Source organism: Eubalaena glacialis, chromosome 9, assembly GCF_028564815.1.
Source record: "Eubalaena glacialis isolate mEubGla1 chromosome 9, mEubGla1.1.hap2.+ XY, whole genome shotgun sequence".
NCBI classification, from domain to species: Eukaryota; Metazoa; Chordata; class Mammalia; order Artiodactyla; family Balaenidae; genus Eubalaena; species Eubalaena glacialis.
Window position 1 is genome coordinate 53261158 of NC_083724.1, and position 15300 is coordinate 53276457.

Consider the following 15300-nt stretch of genomic DNA (forward strand, 5'->3'; position numbering starts at 1 on the left):
ATTAGGTTCTCTTATATCGTAGTTAACAACCCCTGGGGTATTAAGATCTGATATAGGAAATTTAAATGCTAACTGCCTCTAGGGATGCAGTGTAGCAGTAGGAATGACCTTGTGTGTTCAGACAGTAGAATGAGGGGAGTGTGGCCAGTGTGTAGGGAGCGTTGTGAGCGAGATGGGAGGAGCCAGATTACACAGGGCCTTTATAAGGAAAGCCAGGAGTTTGAGTTTGGTTCAAAGTGTAATGACCAGCCATTTCAGCAGGAAGAGATGTGCTGAGCAAAGAATGGATTTTTAGAAGTCAGCCTGGGGAAGAATGAAAGCACGGGGCTCATTAGGAGGTGAGAGGTGGTCATGGTTTGGAATTGGGGGCAAGCTGGGGAGATGGAGAGAAGCAGGAAGATTAGGGATATACTTTGGTAATAGAAAAACACTAGTTGCTGACTGATTGGCTATGGGGATGACACCAGGGCAAGTAAAAATGACTCTGAGGGTTTGGGCTGAGCAGCTGGGTAGATGAACCAAGTATGGAGGAAGAACAAGTTTGCAGGGGAGAGCAGGGGAAAGCTTTATTTTGGCCATGTTATATTTAAGACATCTTTTAGACATCCATTCATTCATTCAACAATTATCTGTTGAGTGCCTGCCAAGTGCCAAGTACTGTTTGTTTTTGGTGATTAAGATATATCATTAAACAAAAAAGAGATCCTTGAATTATTGAATTACATTGAGTATGCAGGTGGATAAAGGAGGCTGGAATTTAACACTGTGGTCAAGGTAGGTAATACGAATTTAGGAGTCATACCCAAGTAGATTGGCCAGGCATCCTCACAGGCACTGGGAATGCAATCCTGGGAATGAGAGTAGTCATGGAATCTGCATTCCATGGTATGGTGTCACCTGTATGTAGGCTCATTACCAAATTCATAATTTATCATCTCAGATGAAAACAAATTTATGCTTTAATGGCTGGTGTCTTTATGAATATAGTTTAGCATAACATACCAGCTCTGGATCAGACTGTCTGGATTCAAATACCAGCTTCACCTTTCTGAGTGATTTTAGCTAGATTTCTCAACTCTCTGAACCCTAATTTTCTCGTTGAAAAAAGGAGATAATACTGGGACTTATCTTTTAGAGTTACCTTAAGGATTAAATGAATTAGTACATGTAAAGCACTTAGAAGAGTTATGACAAATAAAAATTATTCAGTTAATGTTGATATTCCTTTTTATAAATGTTGTTGCTAAGATTCAGCATCAATAGATAAGACAAATTCCAAAATGACCTCTGTCTTTAAATCAAATGGGGGAAGGGGAAGAATTCATATTCTAATTTCAGAGACCACGTAAACTTTTTAACAAGGATGTGGATTTCACCAAAAATCTCAATCCATGAATGAGGAACTGGAGGAGGAAAGAAAAGTTTAAAAGTGCAGCTTATGGAGATAAAGAAAAGGAGAATAGACAGGCAGGTGGACTGCAGGCTCTAAGCCTTCTTGGGTGATCTCTGTGTCTGATTGCATTCGCGTTCTCCCCTCATTCTCCCCCAGTGCTCCTGTGAATCTGCCCACACACAGAAACAGCAACCAAATGCACAGTTTTGGATTCAATCTATTATCTTGTCCTGTGTGGCATTATCTTGCCTTGTTTTGTCTGAATAAATGAAAGAGCATGGCTAGATGCTCCTTGAAAGACAGAAGAACTTCTGTTGGGGAAAGATTCTAATAGGCATTTTTGAGGATGCTTCTAAGTGAAGTCAGGATTTCTTTTTGTTTTGTTTTTATTGTTATACTTAAAATATAATATTGTATTAGTTTCATGTAGAAAACAAACTTATAGTTACCAAGGGGGAAAGAGGGGAGGGATAAATTGGCAGATTGGGACTGGCATATACACATTACTATATATAAAATAGATAACTAATAAGGACCTACTGTATAGCACAGGGAACTCTACTCAATACTCTGTAATGGCCTATATGGGAATAGACTCTTAAAAAGAGTGGATATATGTATATGTGTAACTGATTCACTTTGCTGTACACCTGAAATTAACACAACATTGTAAATCAACTATACTCCAATAAAAATTAATTAAGAATATTGTATAAGTTTCAGATGTACAACAGTGATTCAGTATTTTTATACATTATGAAATAATCACCACATTAAATCCAGTTATCATCTGTCACCATACAAAGTTGTTACCATAGTATTAACTAAATTCCCCATGTGTACGTTATATCTCCTGATTTATTTATTGTGTAGCTGGAAGTTTGAACCTCTTAATCCTCTTCACCTATTTTGTCTGTTCCCCTAACCCCTACCTTTTTGTTCTCGGTATCTATGACTCTGTTTCTGTTTTGTTGTGTTTGGTCGTTTGTTTTTGCTTTTTAGATTCCACATATGAGTGAAATCATATGGTATTTGTTTTTCTCTGACTTATTTCACTTAGCATAATACCCTCATGTTCCATCCATGTTATTGCAAATGCCAAGATTTCATTTTTAATGGCTAAATAATATTCCATTGTGTATATGTACCACATCTTCTTTATCCATTTATCTATTGATGAAATTTAGGTTGCTTCCATATCTTGGCCACTGTAAATAATGCTGCAATGAACAGGAGGGTGCATATATCTTTTCAAAATAGTGTTTTTGCTTTCTTCAGATTAATACCCAGAAGTGGAATTGCTGGATCATATGATAGTTCTATTTTTAATTTTTTGAGTAACCTCCATACTGTTTTCCATAGTGGCTGCACCAATTTACATTCCCACCAACAGTGCAAGAGGGTTCCCTTTCCTCCATGTCGTCACCAACACTTGTTTCTTGTCTTTTTGATAATAGCCATTCTGACAGGTGTGAGGTGGTATCTCATTGTGGTTTGGGATAATTTTGGTTTTTAAATCCAATTGATTCAGGGAGTTCTGCTTCTCTGCCCTTCTTGAATCACATCCCCACCCTACCTCCCAAACTATTGCAAGGGAAGATGTGAGAGGTGAGATGGTAGGTCTGCTCCTGAAAATAGTTCTTTCTGTTTGCTTAAAAAAACCACCATCACATCCATTTTTTTACTTCAACCCGAGATTACACAAAGTATACTCACCTTAAAAATGTACAAAGTGGCCCAGATATGCATTTTCTGTCTTATCCTTTTATCTTTCATTTATTGTTGTTATGAGGTCATGAAACCTTAATGCTTTTGCTTCACTAGTGGATAAGTTAAACTCCTGCTGAGTTTAATCCCAAGAATAGAAAATTAAGTTCTCATTATATTTATGCTTATAAACTGTTTTTTGTCTCTGCATCAGTTATTTTTAAGAACTGAATGTTAAGTATGTGAACTGTGACATCAGATTATGAGATTGCTATTTCAAGAAGCATATTGAACTTGGACATGAAGATGTTACATTTTTTGGAAGTTGAATGCCATTTCAGTAATACTACCATTGTTCAAAATGTTTTGGGATTCTTTTCTTGAATTGCTTTCTGGTCTGATTTACTAACCTTAAAAGTAAAGCCTCAATTTTGTAGACACTTTGGTTGACAGCCCCTTGTAACCCTCCCCATCAGAGTGTCAGATGTGTGAGTGAAGCAGTATTGGCATCCAGACAACCCCATCTTACTCTGAATATCATGTAGTAACTTCCATGGATGCCATGTGTAACAGAAGAATCACCCAGCAGAGACTTGCCAGAATTCTTGACCTACAAAAGTGAGAAAGACAGTAAGATTCTTATTGATATAAATCACTAAGCTTTGAAGAAATTTATTATGCAAGAGTAGATAACTGGAAGAGAATTCCTGAAAACAAACAATTGTTAGGAGTTCATTTTCTGTTATCTGATTTAAATACTGTGTATTATTAGAAGGGTATAATTAGTTGAGTTTAAAGAAATGTAAATTTGTTGTGGTTGGCTTGCTCTAAGTCAAGACCTGGGTGTAATTGATTCATTGTTTATATAACTTGGCAGTGAGTTTCAGAGAAACTTGCCTATGTAAAGCACCTGGCACATAGTAGGTAGTCAATTGCATCCATCCACATAAGCACTGCCTCGTACCAGAGATTGTTTTAGGTTCTAGGGATGTGACAGTGAATAAAGTAGATAAAAACTCTGCCCTTATGGAGTATACATCCTTGGGTGGGATGCAGACACCATGTAACAAATGAGTATATATTATTTTGCTTGGTAATAAATGCTACAGAGAAAAATGAAGCAGGGAATCCTGGGGCAGGATGGAGAGGACCCTTGTGATTTTAGACAGGGGAGCCCTCACTGATAAGCTGATATGTGAGCAAAGATCTGAAGAAAGTGTGAGGGGAAGAGCATTCCAGACAGAGGAGATAACTAGTGCAAAGGCCCTGAGACAGAAGTGTGCTCTGCTTGTTCCAGGAACAATACAGAGGCCATTGTGGTGGGAGTGGAGTGCAAGGTGGAGAGTCACACTGGTGTGTTTGGGCAGAGAGCAGAGACTGGGCCATCCAGGGTCTTGCAATGACTGCCATGGCTTCCACGTTGGGTGAAATGAGTGCCAGTGGAGGCATGGAATACAGGAATCACCTGATCTAGTTGTTATTTTCATTGCTTTCTATTATTAGAATTACATGCTAGCAAATGACAGGGCCAGAATTAGGCTCTGGATCTGTTTAGCCTCCAAGTCCATGCTTTGGCATTCTACTATGCTGTCCTGTTACCTGGCCTGTCCATGGCTTTAGGACCTTGAATTTACAGTGGAAGACAAAGAAAACAAATCTGAAATGCCAAAAACCCTCCCACCCACAGCTCTTCAGTGTTTGCCATCCAGTGCCATTTCTCAGCCTCTTCTCATTCCCCCTATTCTCCAGTTTTAGCCTAGTTTGCAAGAAGAACTTAGAAATATTTACATCAACTTCCCACAAAGGCAAAGGAGGTACTCTCACAGAAGGTTTGAATTTTTTTTTTCTTTTGCCCCCCCCTTTCTCTTTCTTGGGACTCATAAGACTATCTGGATGAAGAATATCTTATTTCTCAAAGGCAAAAATCCTAATGATATTTGGCCCAAATAACCTTTCCTGCCTATGCAACTTTCACTGAGCTCATCATAGGGGGGACACAATTTACATAAGAAGTGGATCTGTAAAAAATTTCCCCATAAATTCCTTCCAGCAGCATGCAAACCTTTTTAGTTCCACGGTGTGTGCTCATATAATGATCCTCCACCTGGCTCGGGACCTTTTTATGTGGGAACATTAAACTAATTTTGCTTGGAATGTGGGATGGTTTCTCAAGATGGCACACCTGATGCTGAAGCACAGATCACAAGGCTCCTTGGGAAGATGGATGGATCCCTGGAGGCTCTTTAGGCTTTCTGTTGCTCTCAGAACTTCTCTCAGAGCCCACTGCACCTCTGACAAACTTCTGCTTCACATTTGGTATCCCTGTGACAGCCACCAAATGATTGGGTAGGGTCAAGAAGTCAACTGACTTCCTCATATGCTTCTGCCATCACTCCGTGCCTGGGTGGGGGTGGAGGCCAACCAGGGTGCCTTGGGTCTCTGTAAGGGTGTGAGAGTAACAAGGATACTGATCAGAATAAAAGATGAGGTGGAATTCTTCACCAGGCTTGGGTTAAATGGCACATTCCATGAGCGGCTTTTGTCCGGTAGCAGCAAAAACACTGAGTAGTGTGATCTCTCCTCCATTGCTTATGACGTGAGGATATGCTTTCCTTCTGGTAACAAGTTGATTCTTAGCAGTGCATAGAATGGTGCTACAGGAGGACCTAACAGGGGCTAATTCCTGGGGGTGCTGTGACTACAGATGATGCGCATTAAATGATTTCATTATCAGCTACCAAATGCCAGCCCGTACAGAAGCCAGGGATGCATCCAGGGGAAGCTTGGCGTAAAGGGTTTGACCTAATGAAAAGGATCTAAGGAAACCTGCAAGTACTATGTTTGCAACTGGAGAAAAAGCTAAACCAGGACCTTGTGGTATTTGCTGCCTAAATGGTAACTCTTGTGGCGTTCTTAACTTTCGGAAACCTCAGCTGAATCTAAATCTGCTGCTTATGCTTTGTGGAGTAACTCAGCTTAAAGCAAAGCCACATTATCCTGCTTGATATAGTGGGATGATTGCTGGGTATGAGTGTAGTCAGAAAACCCTGGCATGAAAGAGACTTTAAATGAACACATGAATAGAGCAATCAAAGGGCCATCCAATCAGATCTAAGCAGATTAGAACTTCACGCAGCCTCAGACACAAAAATAGATTGAGTCCTCTTTGATGTTTCAAAGTCAATCATTCGAGATGCTCATGTATCCCTGACCCTCAAATGATGCTCTTGAGACTGACTTTAGCTGCATTTTTCACAGGCATCGGGCAAATAGAGTCCATGGAATGGGACCCTGACTTTTAGTATTGCTGTAGTGTGTCTCTTCCTGTTGTTCATTTATAAATATTTCTATGTTTAGGTTTTGATCAAGCCTTTTACAATGATTATTATGATTGTTTTCCAGCTGGTGATTCTCAGCCTGAGGTGACTGTTTGGAGATATTTTTGGTTGTCCCAACTGGTGGTGGTGGGGGGTGCTACTGACATCTAGTGGGTACGGGCTAGGGATGCGGCTACGTGTCCTATAATGCAGGGGGTACCCCGCCCCTTCCCAACAAAGAATTATTCACCCCAAATATCGAGAGTGCTGAGGTTGGAAAACCCAGACTTAGAGCGATGCTGTTGGAAATTTTTGTTTCAGAAAAAAAGGTTCCAAATTGCCACTGCCTTTGGCCAAGTCGACATCATGTCTTAAGTAGACTTTTTCAATAATTTCCAATTTTCAGTAATCTAATTACATCACGTTTTTGCTTGAAATCTTTCAGTGGCTTCATGTCCCTTGCAGTATATGGTCCAGATTCCTTAACATGGCAGACAGAGCGAGACTTCCCCTTAAACCTCCACACTCAATTTAACATCAAGATGAGTCAGTACTGCCTATGTTACATATCTCCATCCATTTGCCATCAACCAGCTAGGTGATGCTCTCATATCATGGTAAAGAACAAGGGCTTTGAAGTAGACAGATCTGGGGGTCCAGTCCTGGTTCCTCTGTTTACTAGCTCTATGACTTTGGGAGAGCTCTGTAACTTCTCTGAGTCTACGTTCTCCTGTCCATAAAGTCAAGATATAGAACCCCACGAGGTTGTCTGGGATAACGCCTCCTGTGGCCTCATGCATGGCACATGAACATGGGGCACTATTTTATCTGCTCAGACACTAGTATATTCAAACCAAAACTATTGTAGTCATTTCTTGACTGACCTTGCTGCTTCTTTCCTTAGGATAACCTAGAGAATGATGTGTATACTTTTTTCAGGGAGATGAATTGAGGTAAACTTAAAAGAATTCATTGGTCAAAGTTTTTGTTTTTCATTCAAAAAGAAAAAAATAGCTTTATTAAGTTTCAAAGGAAAATATATGGATTCTTCCAAGGTAGAGGAATTGATTTATGAAATTGAAGAATTTCAGTGAGAAAACTGTGTTTTTTGAGGTACTGGCAAGTGAATAGCTAGATATGTTTGAGAGTAGTAACATGAAAGTGGCTTTCTATTCTTTCATCCTTAAATTAAATCACAGACTTTATTACCAAGCTAGGATAGCTCTGTGTGGCCCCCAGGTCCAAGTCGCTCACTGCTAATCTGGTCTGTCCATCACACGGCTGACTTGGATATCACCCTTAGAAACAAGTGCGGTTGTGCTCGGGCCCACCATCCACGAATCTCTGGTTTCTCAGTGTTGTGTCCAGTGCCTCCACCACTCAGCCCCATCCTACTTTTCTTGTTTTCTCTCACTTTGTTCACTTACTGACCTGCTCCATCTATACTGAACCATTCTTCAAACACACCCTTTATTTTTCATACATGTATGTGTCATGGCTTCATGGTGTTGTTCCCTCCACTTAGACATCTGCCAAACTCCCACCCCTACCTGTAAAAATCCTACCCTTCACTTCTATGAAGCCTTCCTTGAATTCCTTCAGTCAGACAGGATCACTCAGTTCTCTGTGTTCCCATTGCAGTTTTAATTATATATTTTTTTAAATAAATTTATTTTATTTATTTTTGGCTGTGTTGGGTCTTCATTTCTGTGCGAGGGCTTTCTCCAGTTGCGGCGAGTGGGGGCCACTCTTCATCGCGGTGCGCGGGCCTCTCACTGTCGCGGCCTCTCTTGTTGCGGAGCACAGGCTCCAGACGCGCAGGCTCAGTAGTTGTGGCTCACGGGCCTAGTTGCTCCGCGGCATGTGGGATCTTCCCAGACCAGGGCTCGAACCCGTGTCCCCTGCATTGGCAGGCAGACTCTCAACCACCGCGCCACCAGGGAAGCCCTGTATTTTTGTTAAAGCATTGATTTAATTCTCTTAAGAATTATAAAGAGCACTTCATTCTTGCATCAGTGGTGCTCTATAACAGACCAGAACTGTGTCTTATTCTTCTCACCTGTTGTCTACATTTATGTCTTAGTGCTTTGAAAATGATACACATTCAACCAGTGCTCATTAGTCTTCTTTCCAACAAAAACAGAAAAAAAAATCATATATTTATTAACAAGTTATAACTGCCACAGAATTGTTAGGATCAAATGAACTAATGTCTATTAAGACATTTTTATAACCTGTACAATATTTTTCAAAAGTATTTATTGCTATAATTATTGCACAACCGTAAACCCAGATACTCTTGTCACACAGATTTAAGTTCATTCTGTCCCCACCATTTCCTAGATGCCATATTTTAGGGGTTGAAAGCTTTTGGAGCAAGTTACATCACTCTCTTTGCCTCAAGTTTCCTTTTTTTTAATTTTTTTTATTTTATGGTCTTTATGATGAAGATTTAAGTAAATGAGATAGTGTCTGTAATTTTCTTAGTCTAGTACCTGGCACATTAGAAGTGCTCAGTGTTAAGTGTCATGACAATTAAAAACATATAGATTATTGCTCAGTTTGGCAAATAATGACAAAATGTCAGAGAAACATATTACCTCTCTCCTGCATGCACTTCTCTAAAGAAAGGGTAACGTTTTGACAACAGATAAGCTGTTGGCTTACAATAGCCCCCATTATAGAATGGGACAGTTTTCTTTTGACCCCCACTATGGCCCTATATGCCCAGGGCTTTTCCTTTTGTTTAACATTGGAAAACCTACACTACTAGCTGGCTAAAGAGGGTCCAGTCTGCTAAGATAATAAAATGCTTCAGAATTTGGCCCACAATATAGACAGATGCTCTCTAAGGTTGAGTGCAGAAACATGATCTCTCTTTTGGGCAATTTTTTTGGTTACATTCTTTTTCTTATTACAAAAGAAATATGTGTTCGTCTCTAGCTACCATGAAATTATCAGTTGCCACTTACTGTCTGTCCCACTAAATGTCTACTATAACTACTTTGAAGTTTTGGTTTTTCCAAAACCTTTAGATTTTATGATCTTTTCAGGGCATGAACTATTTCCTGCACTACTTTTTTATCTTTCATAGGGAAGCCATTGATTAATGGGTTCCTGTAAATTCCTGAAATCATTTTAATCATTTTAATAGAAAAATATTTTCTATTATAGTTACATGTATGGGAATAGGTGGAGGTTCATAAATCCAGACACTCCTAGGCAGAGGCCAGGCAGATACTTTAAATGAGTTGGTGAGTCAGACTGGAGCTGCACGAGGAGGAGGGAGTGTGCCCAAGGAGTGACACAACTAGCTACAGATGAGAGTTGTTATGTACAAATACAAGCTAGTGTTGCCATACCTTAGGAATCTTCAAGGAAAGGCAGAAACCAAGAATTTTGAGTCAAAGTTCCTGGTTCTTAAATGCTGACAACTACTTTATTTTTAAAATGCCGTGAGGACTAAACAAATGTGTTGGTGGGCTACTCTGGACCTTCACTTTGTGACCTCTGGTGTGTGCGATTCTACAACTTAATTCTCAGTTTAGTAGACAAATTAAAAATCTTGACCAGAGCAGAGGAGTGACTATTTCCTAATGCAAAGCAAACAGAAGTTTCTCACCAAGCAATATTCTTGGACCATTAGAACTAAGGTAATACTCAGGAAGGATATTTAGTATAGTAGTAGGGCTGTCTCTGTTAATTTCTCAAACTCTTTAATATAGATAATTACAATAGGGAAGGGAGAGAAAGGGAATAAGCCAGATAATAGCCCTGTTTTTTTTTTTTTTCTTGAAAGTTCTTTTTTGACCTGTTATGGCTTAGGAGCTGTCTTCTGTATTTCAGTATATGATCAGGTTAATAGATGGTGGATCTATCCAGTGAACTAAAAATCAAATATTTGCTTATGATCATTGGCAGCTGATGCTGCTAGCTGAAGCAAAGGGCTGTTTTTCTCAAACCACTAATCATTAGTAAACAGAAATCCCTCTCTATGAGGCTGGATTGGATTTTCACTCTGAGGCAGATCCTGCTGGTTGCTTAACCAATACCCATTTTCCCATTCTTCTTTTGCACTAGAAATAATCAGGGTTTTGGGTGGGGAGAATAACAACAATGTCCAGAAAATGAACAACTCAACAAAAGACACACTCTACTTCTACTTCTTACCCTAGAGTGGCCGTGTGACTTGCTTCTGGCTGAAGAGAAGTCAGAAGAAATTGCTGGATGAGGCTTCTAGAAAAGGCTTTTAGGAAGGGACAGATTCACTCGACATGCACTCTTTGACTCTCATCTTCTCTCTTCTTTCTGTCTGAAACATGTAAACAATACTGTTTTACTATTTTTGTCAATTTATCGTCTGGTGCACCTCTGATACTTTTTTTCTTACATTGTTTGGCTGTTATCTTTTGCTTTGCCTTTTCTCGTGGCCCTGATTTTGTAATATTATTTTGATAGGGAACATAGAAAGTTTTCAGTCTTACTTATAGAATGGTTCATCACAATTTGATTATTATTATTGGTAAATAGTAACAATAAATACAGACTTCCATGATTTCACACAGAGATGCCCTCCTTCCTCATAGCACTGATTAAGATCGCATCAAAGTCAGGAATTCGTTTCTGTTAGATTTAATTTCATATAATCACCATCAAAAAAAGAACAACAAAAAAAATGATGTGTTTATGATGGCATCAGTGCATTTCTGAAATTTGTTCCTGAAAGGAGAGAACTTCCATTTTGACTGTGTCAATAAGATCCTAATCCTCTAATCCTCTGCTTATAATTTTACACGTTGGATGACTGGCAGAATATTCCACAGACCAACATCTGGTGTGGACATTTTATCACATGGTCTCTTTCATTCTATAGTTCATCCAGTGCTGGGCCCCATAGGACACATTGTGATGTGACCTTTGTCCCTGCATCTCTGTATTATAGTGTGGGGTGAGTTCGCATTTTGGGCTATAGGAGAATTCCTGGCTGTTACTCCTATACCAGGATGGCTAGTGATAACTAGATACAAACGTGACTGTAAGCCACATAAATATAACCCCCTGAAGTCAAACAACATCTATGCTCATCTATCCCTTTCATCAGATCCCCAAAATATCTGTGGCCACTTGGAAGCCACCTTTTCATTAGGGGAAGTGTAACAGAGAAGCAGCTAGAGTGGAAATAGACAGCAGCATTAAGAGATTACAGTTAACATATTCTGTTTTTGAAAATTTACCGGGGCTTAGAACATGTGAACACAAAGGCAAGACCATGGATGGGACCTGTGCAAGTGAGCTTAAGCTTCATTTGCTTCTGGGTAAAATTGCCTCTGCTTAAACCTTGAACTGACTATAGACATGCTGCCTTTTAAGGGTAGCACTTTAATTAATATCAGTGGAGAAACAAATTGCTGTCCTGTTCTTTCTCAGAGATACCTGTGGGTAGTGTCAGGAAAAATATAAATTTCAAAGCATTTTTCAGTTCTATGCCACTCAGAGGTAGGTTTGGAAATGAGGATCTATGTTTTAGCTAAGTGTGTGTATATATATATATATATATATATATATATATACACACACACACACACACACGCACATACATACAGAAGGGATTGAATATAGAAAAAAAGAAATAAATTACCCTAGCATAATAAAGTAAAAAGAATTGAGTTTGAGGGAAAGAAGCATTTCTATTATCTATCACAGGGGACTAAACCATCTCAAACATAGAAGCTTAAAATAAAATCTTTCACTTATTCTTTCTCATGATTTTGTGGGTTGGCTGAGCTCAGCTGGGATGTTCTTCTGCTCCATGTTATGTCAGTTGAGGCTGCAAAATCTAGAGGCTCGACTGTGCTGGTACATCCAAGGTGGTCATTCACATGGTTGGTGGTCAGTGCTGGGAGCTGGGCTGTTGACATAGTGTCTTGGCCTTCCTCCATGTGGCTTGTCAACATTGTATGAACTTCTTACACCATGGTTTCTGAGAGATTCTAAGAGGGAGTGCTAGAACAAAAATGGAAATTGTAGACCTTTTAGGACCCAGCCTTAGAAAGTTACGTAGCATCATTTCCAAAACATATGAAACAAAGCAAGTCACAATGCAGCATAGATTCAAGGGGAGGAGAAACAGATTCCACTTTTTGATGTCATGAGTGGCAAAGAATTTATGGCCACCACAGGAGGTCAGGATATCCAAAGTTTTGCATTCTTACTGGGTTGTCACCTTACATATGGATTATAAAAACAGAAAAAAGTAAAGATAGGAAGACAATGACTGACACATAGTAGGCGTTTAAAAATAGTTTGTTGACGTAAAATTTAGGAGCCAGGTTTTTTAGTAATGACTTTTAACGTCTGTGATCTTACATTTTCCAAAATATTTATACTTTCAAATGCTCTGTTCTAGTCTCACATCATTCATCAAATTGAATCCTATGTTTTGATTCAGAAAATTTGGTCACTGTACTTATAGATCATTCGTCTGTGGTCTTAACTTGGCTGGCTCTCTGGCATTTGAGTTTCATGGGGTTATTTAGAGCCCTGTTGCTTTCTTTTCCACTTTTATTTGCTTAATAGACATTTTTGGGCAGAGGCAGGTGAGAGGGACTCTAAGGTTGAGGTTTCCTGTAGACCATAGGCTTGAAGGCATTCTTCCAGTCTGAGGCAATCTGTCAAAAGAGGCAAGCAATCTTACAGTGGGAGTAATAGCCCCAGCCATAGCACATGTTTGTATTTCTACTGACAATTAAGAGGAGGGAAAACCAATTTTCAAAAAAAAGAAGTTTGGAAGATGGAAAGGGAATAAGGGGTTTGTTTGTCTACATGAAATATTAGTTTGAGTGTAAGAGGAAGCCATGAGAACCATAAAGATGAGGTGGGAATAAAAACCCTTGATGCATGCACAACTCAGCTGGGATTAAAAGCCCAAGGCCATCCTAGAACCTGATATAACCATTCACGTTGTAATCTAAAGCCTTGTCAATGTATCACAGGTGCACACCACATGACCAGGTGGGGGAAAAGGAGGTGAAGCCATCGGGGAAGAAATGTGGCAGTTTCATCTTCATAATACATACATCCCAAGGTGCGAGTGTGCATCTGGTTTCTATTTCAGAACTTTTTACTAGTAGCTTTACCGAAAGTAGGGCAGACAATTCTGTGAGTTAGGGAGACCATATGTTAACAAGGGGCTAGGAGGGGCATGGCATGGTAGTGATGCTGAGGGACCTAGGAGGGATGCTGGGAACCAAGAGGATGAAACGAAGGGATCTGGGAGGAGGTGTTCAGACTTTAGGTTGGGCCACCTAAACAGTCATATGTTGCTTGGCACTGCTAGATCTTCAGGGAGTCCATAGAATTTTGAAGACGTGGATTAAAAAAAATTGTTTCAAGGATGATTGCCTTTTGGATAGAGCTAAAACGCCTTTCTGATGTGGAACAGATGAAAAATCACTGAATTCTAGAGTTGGAAGGGATTTTAAAGTCATCTAGTGCAGCTCTTCATTGACAGGCAGGTCCCTGATGGCCTCATGTGTCCAACGGGTTATTGGACCTGCCCAAGGTTACAGAGTTTGTGTTCAAGGAAGTCTAGAGACCCATATTCCTACCCTCTATGCAGGACTCTTTTCTTAAATATATGCTGCTCTGTTGAGCACCAGCCATGTGAATGTGTTAAGACCCCTCTGGTCCCAGATTCCCGGGCCACTGTCCTGGTAATCAGCTAGCATTTGTCCAGTAGCCTTCGTTGAAATTCACATTTGGGAACATTTTTATTAGTCTTAGGTGAAGTGATGCCGTGGTTGTAGCTGTGCTGAAAGCCTCTCTCAGTGGTTTGGCAACATGGGGAATATACTGGTTTTCCTCTGGAAAGTCATTGTCTCCACTTTTATAAAGTGATGCCTAGACACTGCCCCCCTCCCCCCACCAATATAATCACTCTTCACCAGTGCATCCGTGGGGTTACCCCCGAGATCTTCATTTGGTTCTAATTTATTTATTTACTTGTGTATTGATGAAGGCTTTGTTGAAGACCTGCTTTAGGCAGAGGACCATGATGGGTGCCGTAGGGGTGACGTATTAAATGAATCTGAGCCCTGAACTTAAGAAACAGACTGTTGGGTAGGGTTGAAAGTATAACAGTACTTTAAAAAAGTGTTTTAAGTGTTTAGCCAGAAGGGACGAGAGGAGTCTGGTTTTACAGCTGTGGGTTATGATGTGGGCCTTGGAAGATTAGTAAGATGTGGTTGTGCAGGAGGCAGGAGAAGCATCTAGATGGAGAAGGCTGTGTGAGTGAAGGCAGCACCTTCTCATCTCCAGAAACAGAGTCTCAGAGAAGAGGATGACTGTCCCTGCTGCTGCTGCTGCCACCCGCCCACTAACAATTCTCCCAGCTCTTTCACTAAAATGAGAATAATTTTCCAAAGTTCCCTTTCCTCTTATTTTCCCCCATCTCTGGCATTTTGACTAGACATCAGTGAAGAAGAAACTAGGAAACAAATTAACTTGCTTTTTTTTTTTTTTTTAACACTTACCATCATGTTATCAACTGAATCTTTAAGGGTGCCTTAAAAAAAAAGGTACAACCAGTGCCTTCTCAATGTCAAAATAGATGTCTTCCCTGAAAGCATCTAATCTTGCAGTCTCTGAGGCTTTCCCATGCTCTGCTTGGTTTTATTCACCTTGAACCTTCCATTGCATGCTCTTGAGCATCTAGCAAACTCGATGACATAGGACTGCTTCTCTGAATGGAGAAGCTCCTGGGAGCTACTTCTTTATGTGGTCCCAGTGGGTTCAAAAAGGCTTACTTTGCTTGTCCTGGAAGGACACCCAAACGAAACCTTCCAGTGACATGTCAAGGAGTGGCGGGCCCGGATGTGTGCTTTT

The 15300-nt window shown here is 40.1% G+C and overlaps 1 long non-coding RNA gene across 1 annotated transcript in view; it reads left to right on the forward strand.

Moving 5' to 3' along the window:
- Positions 1–243: 243 nt before the first annotated feature.
- The window catches only part of LOC133098418 (uncharacterized), a 78310-nt gene continuing 63253 nt past the window's right edge, over positions 244–15300 (forward strand). The window contains exon 1 of the long non-coding RNA XR_009702141.1: positions 244–338. This is a non-coding gene — a long non-coding RNA (uncharacterized LOC133098418). The remainder of the gene's footprint in view (positions 339–15300) is intronic.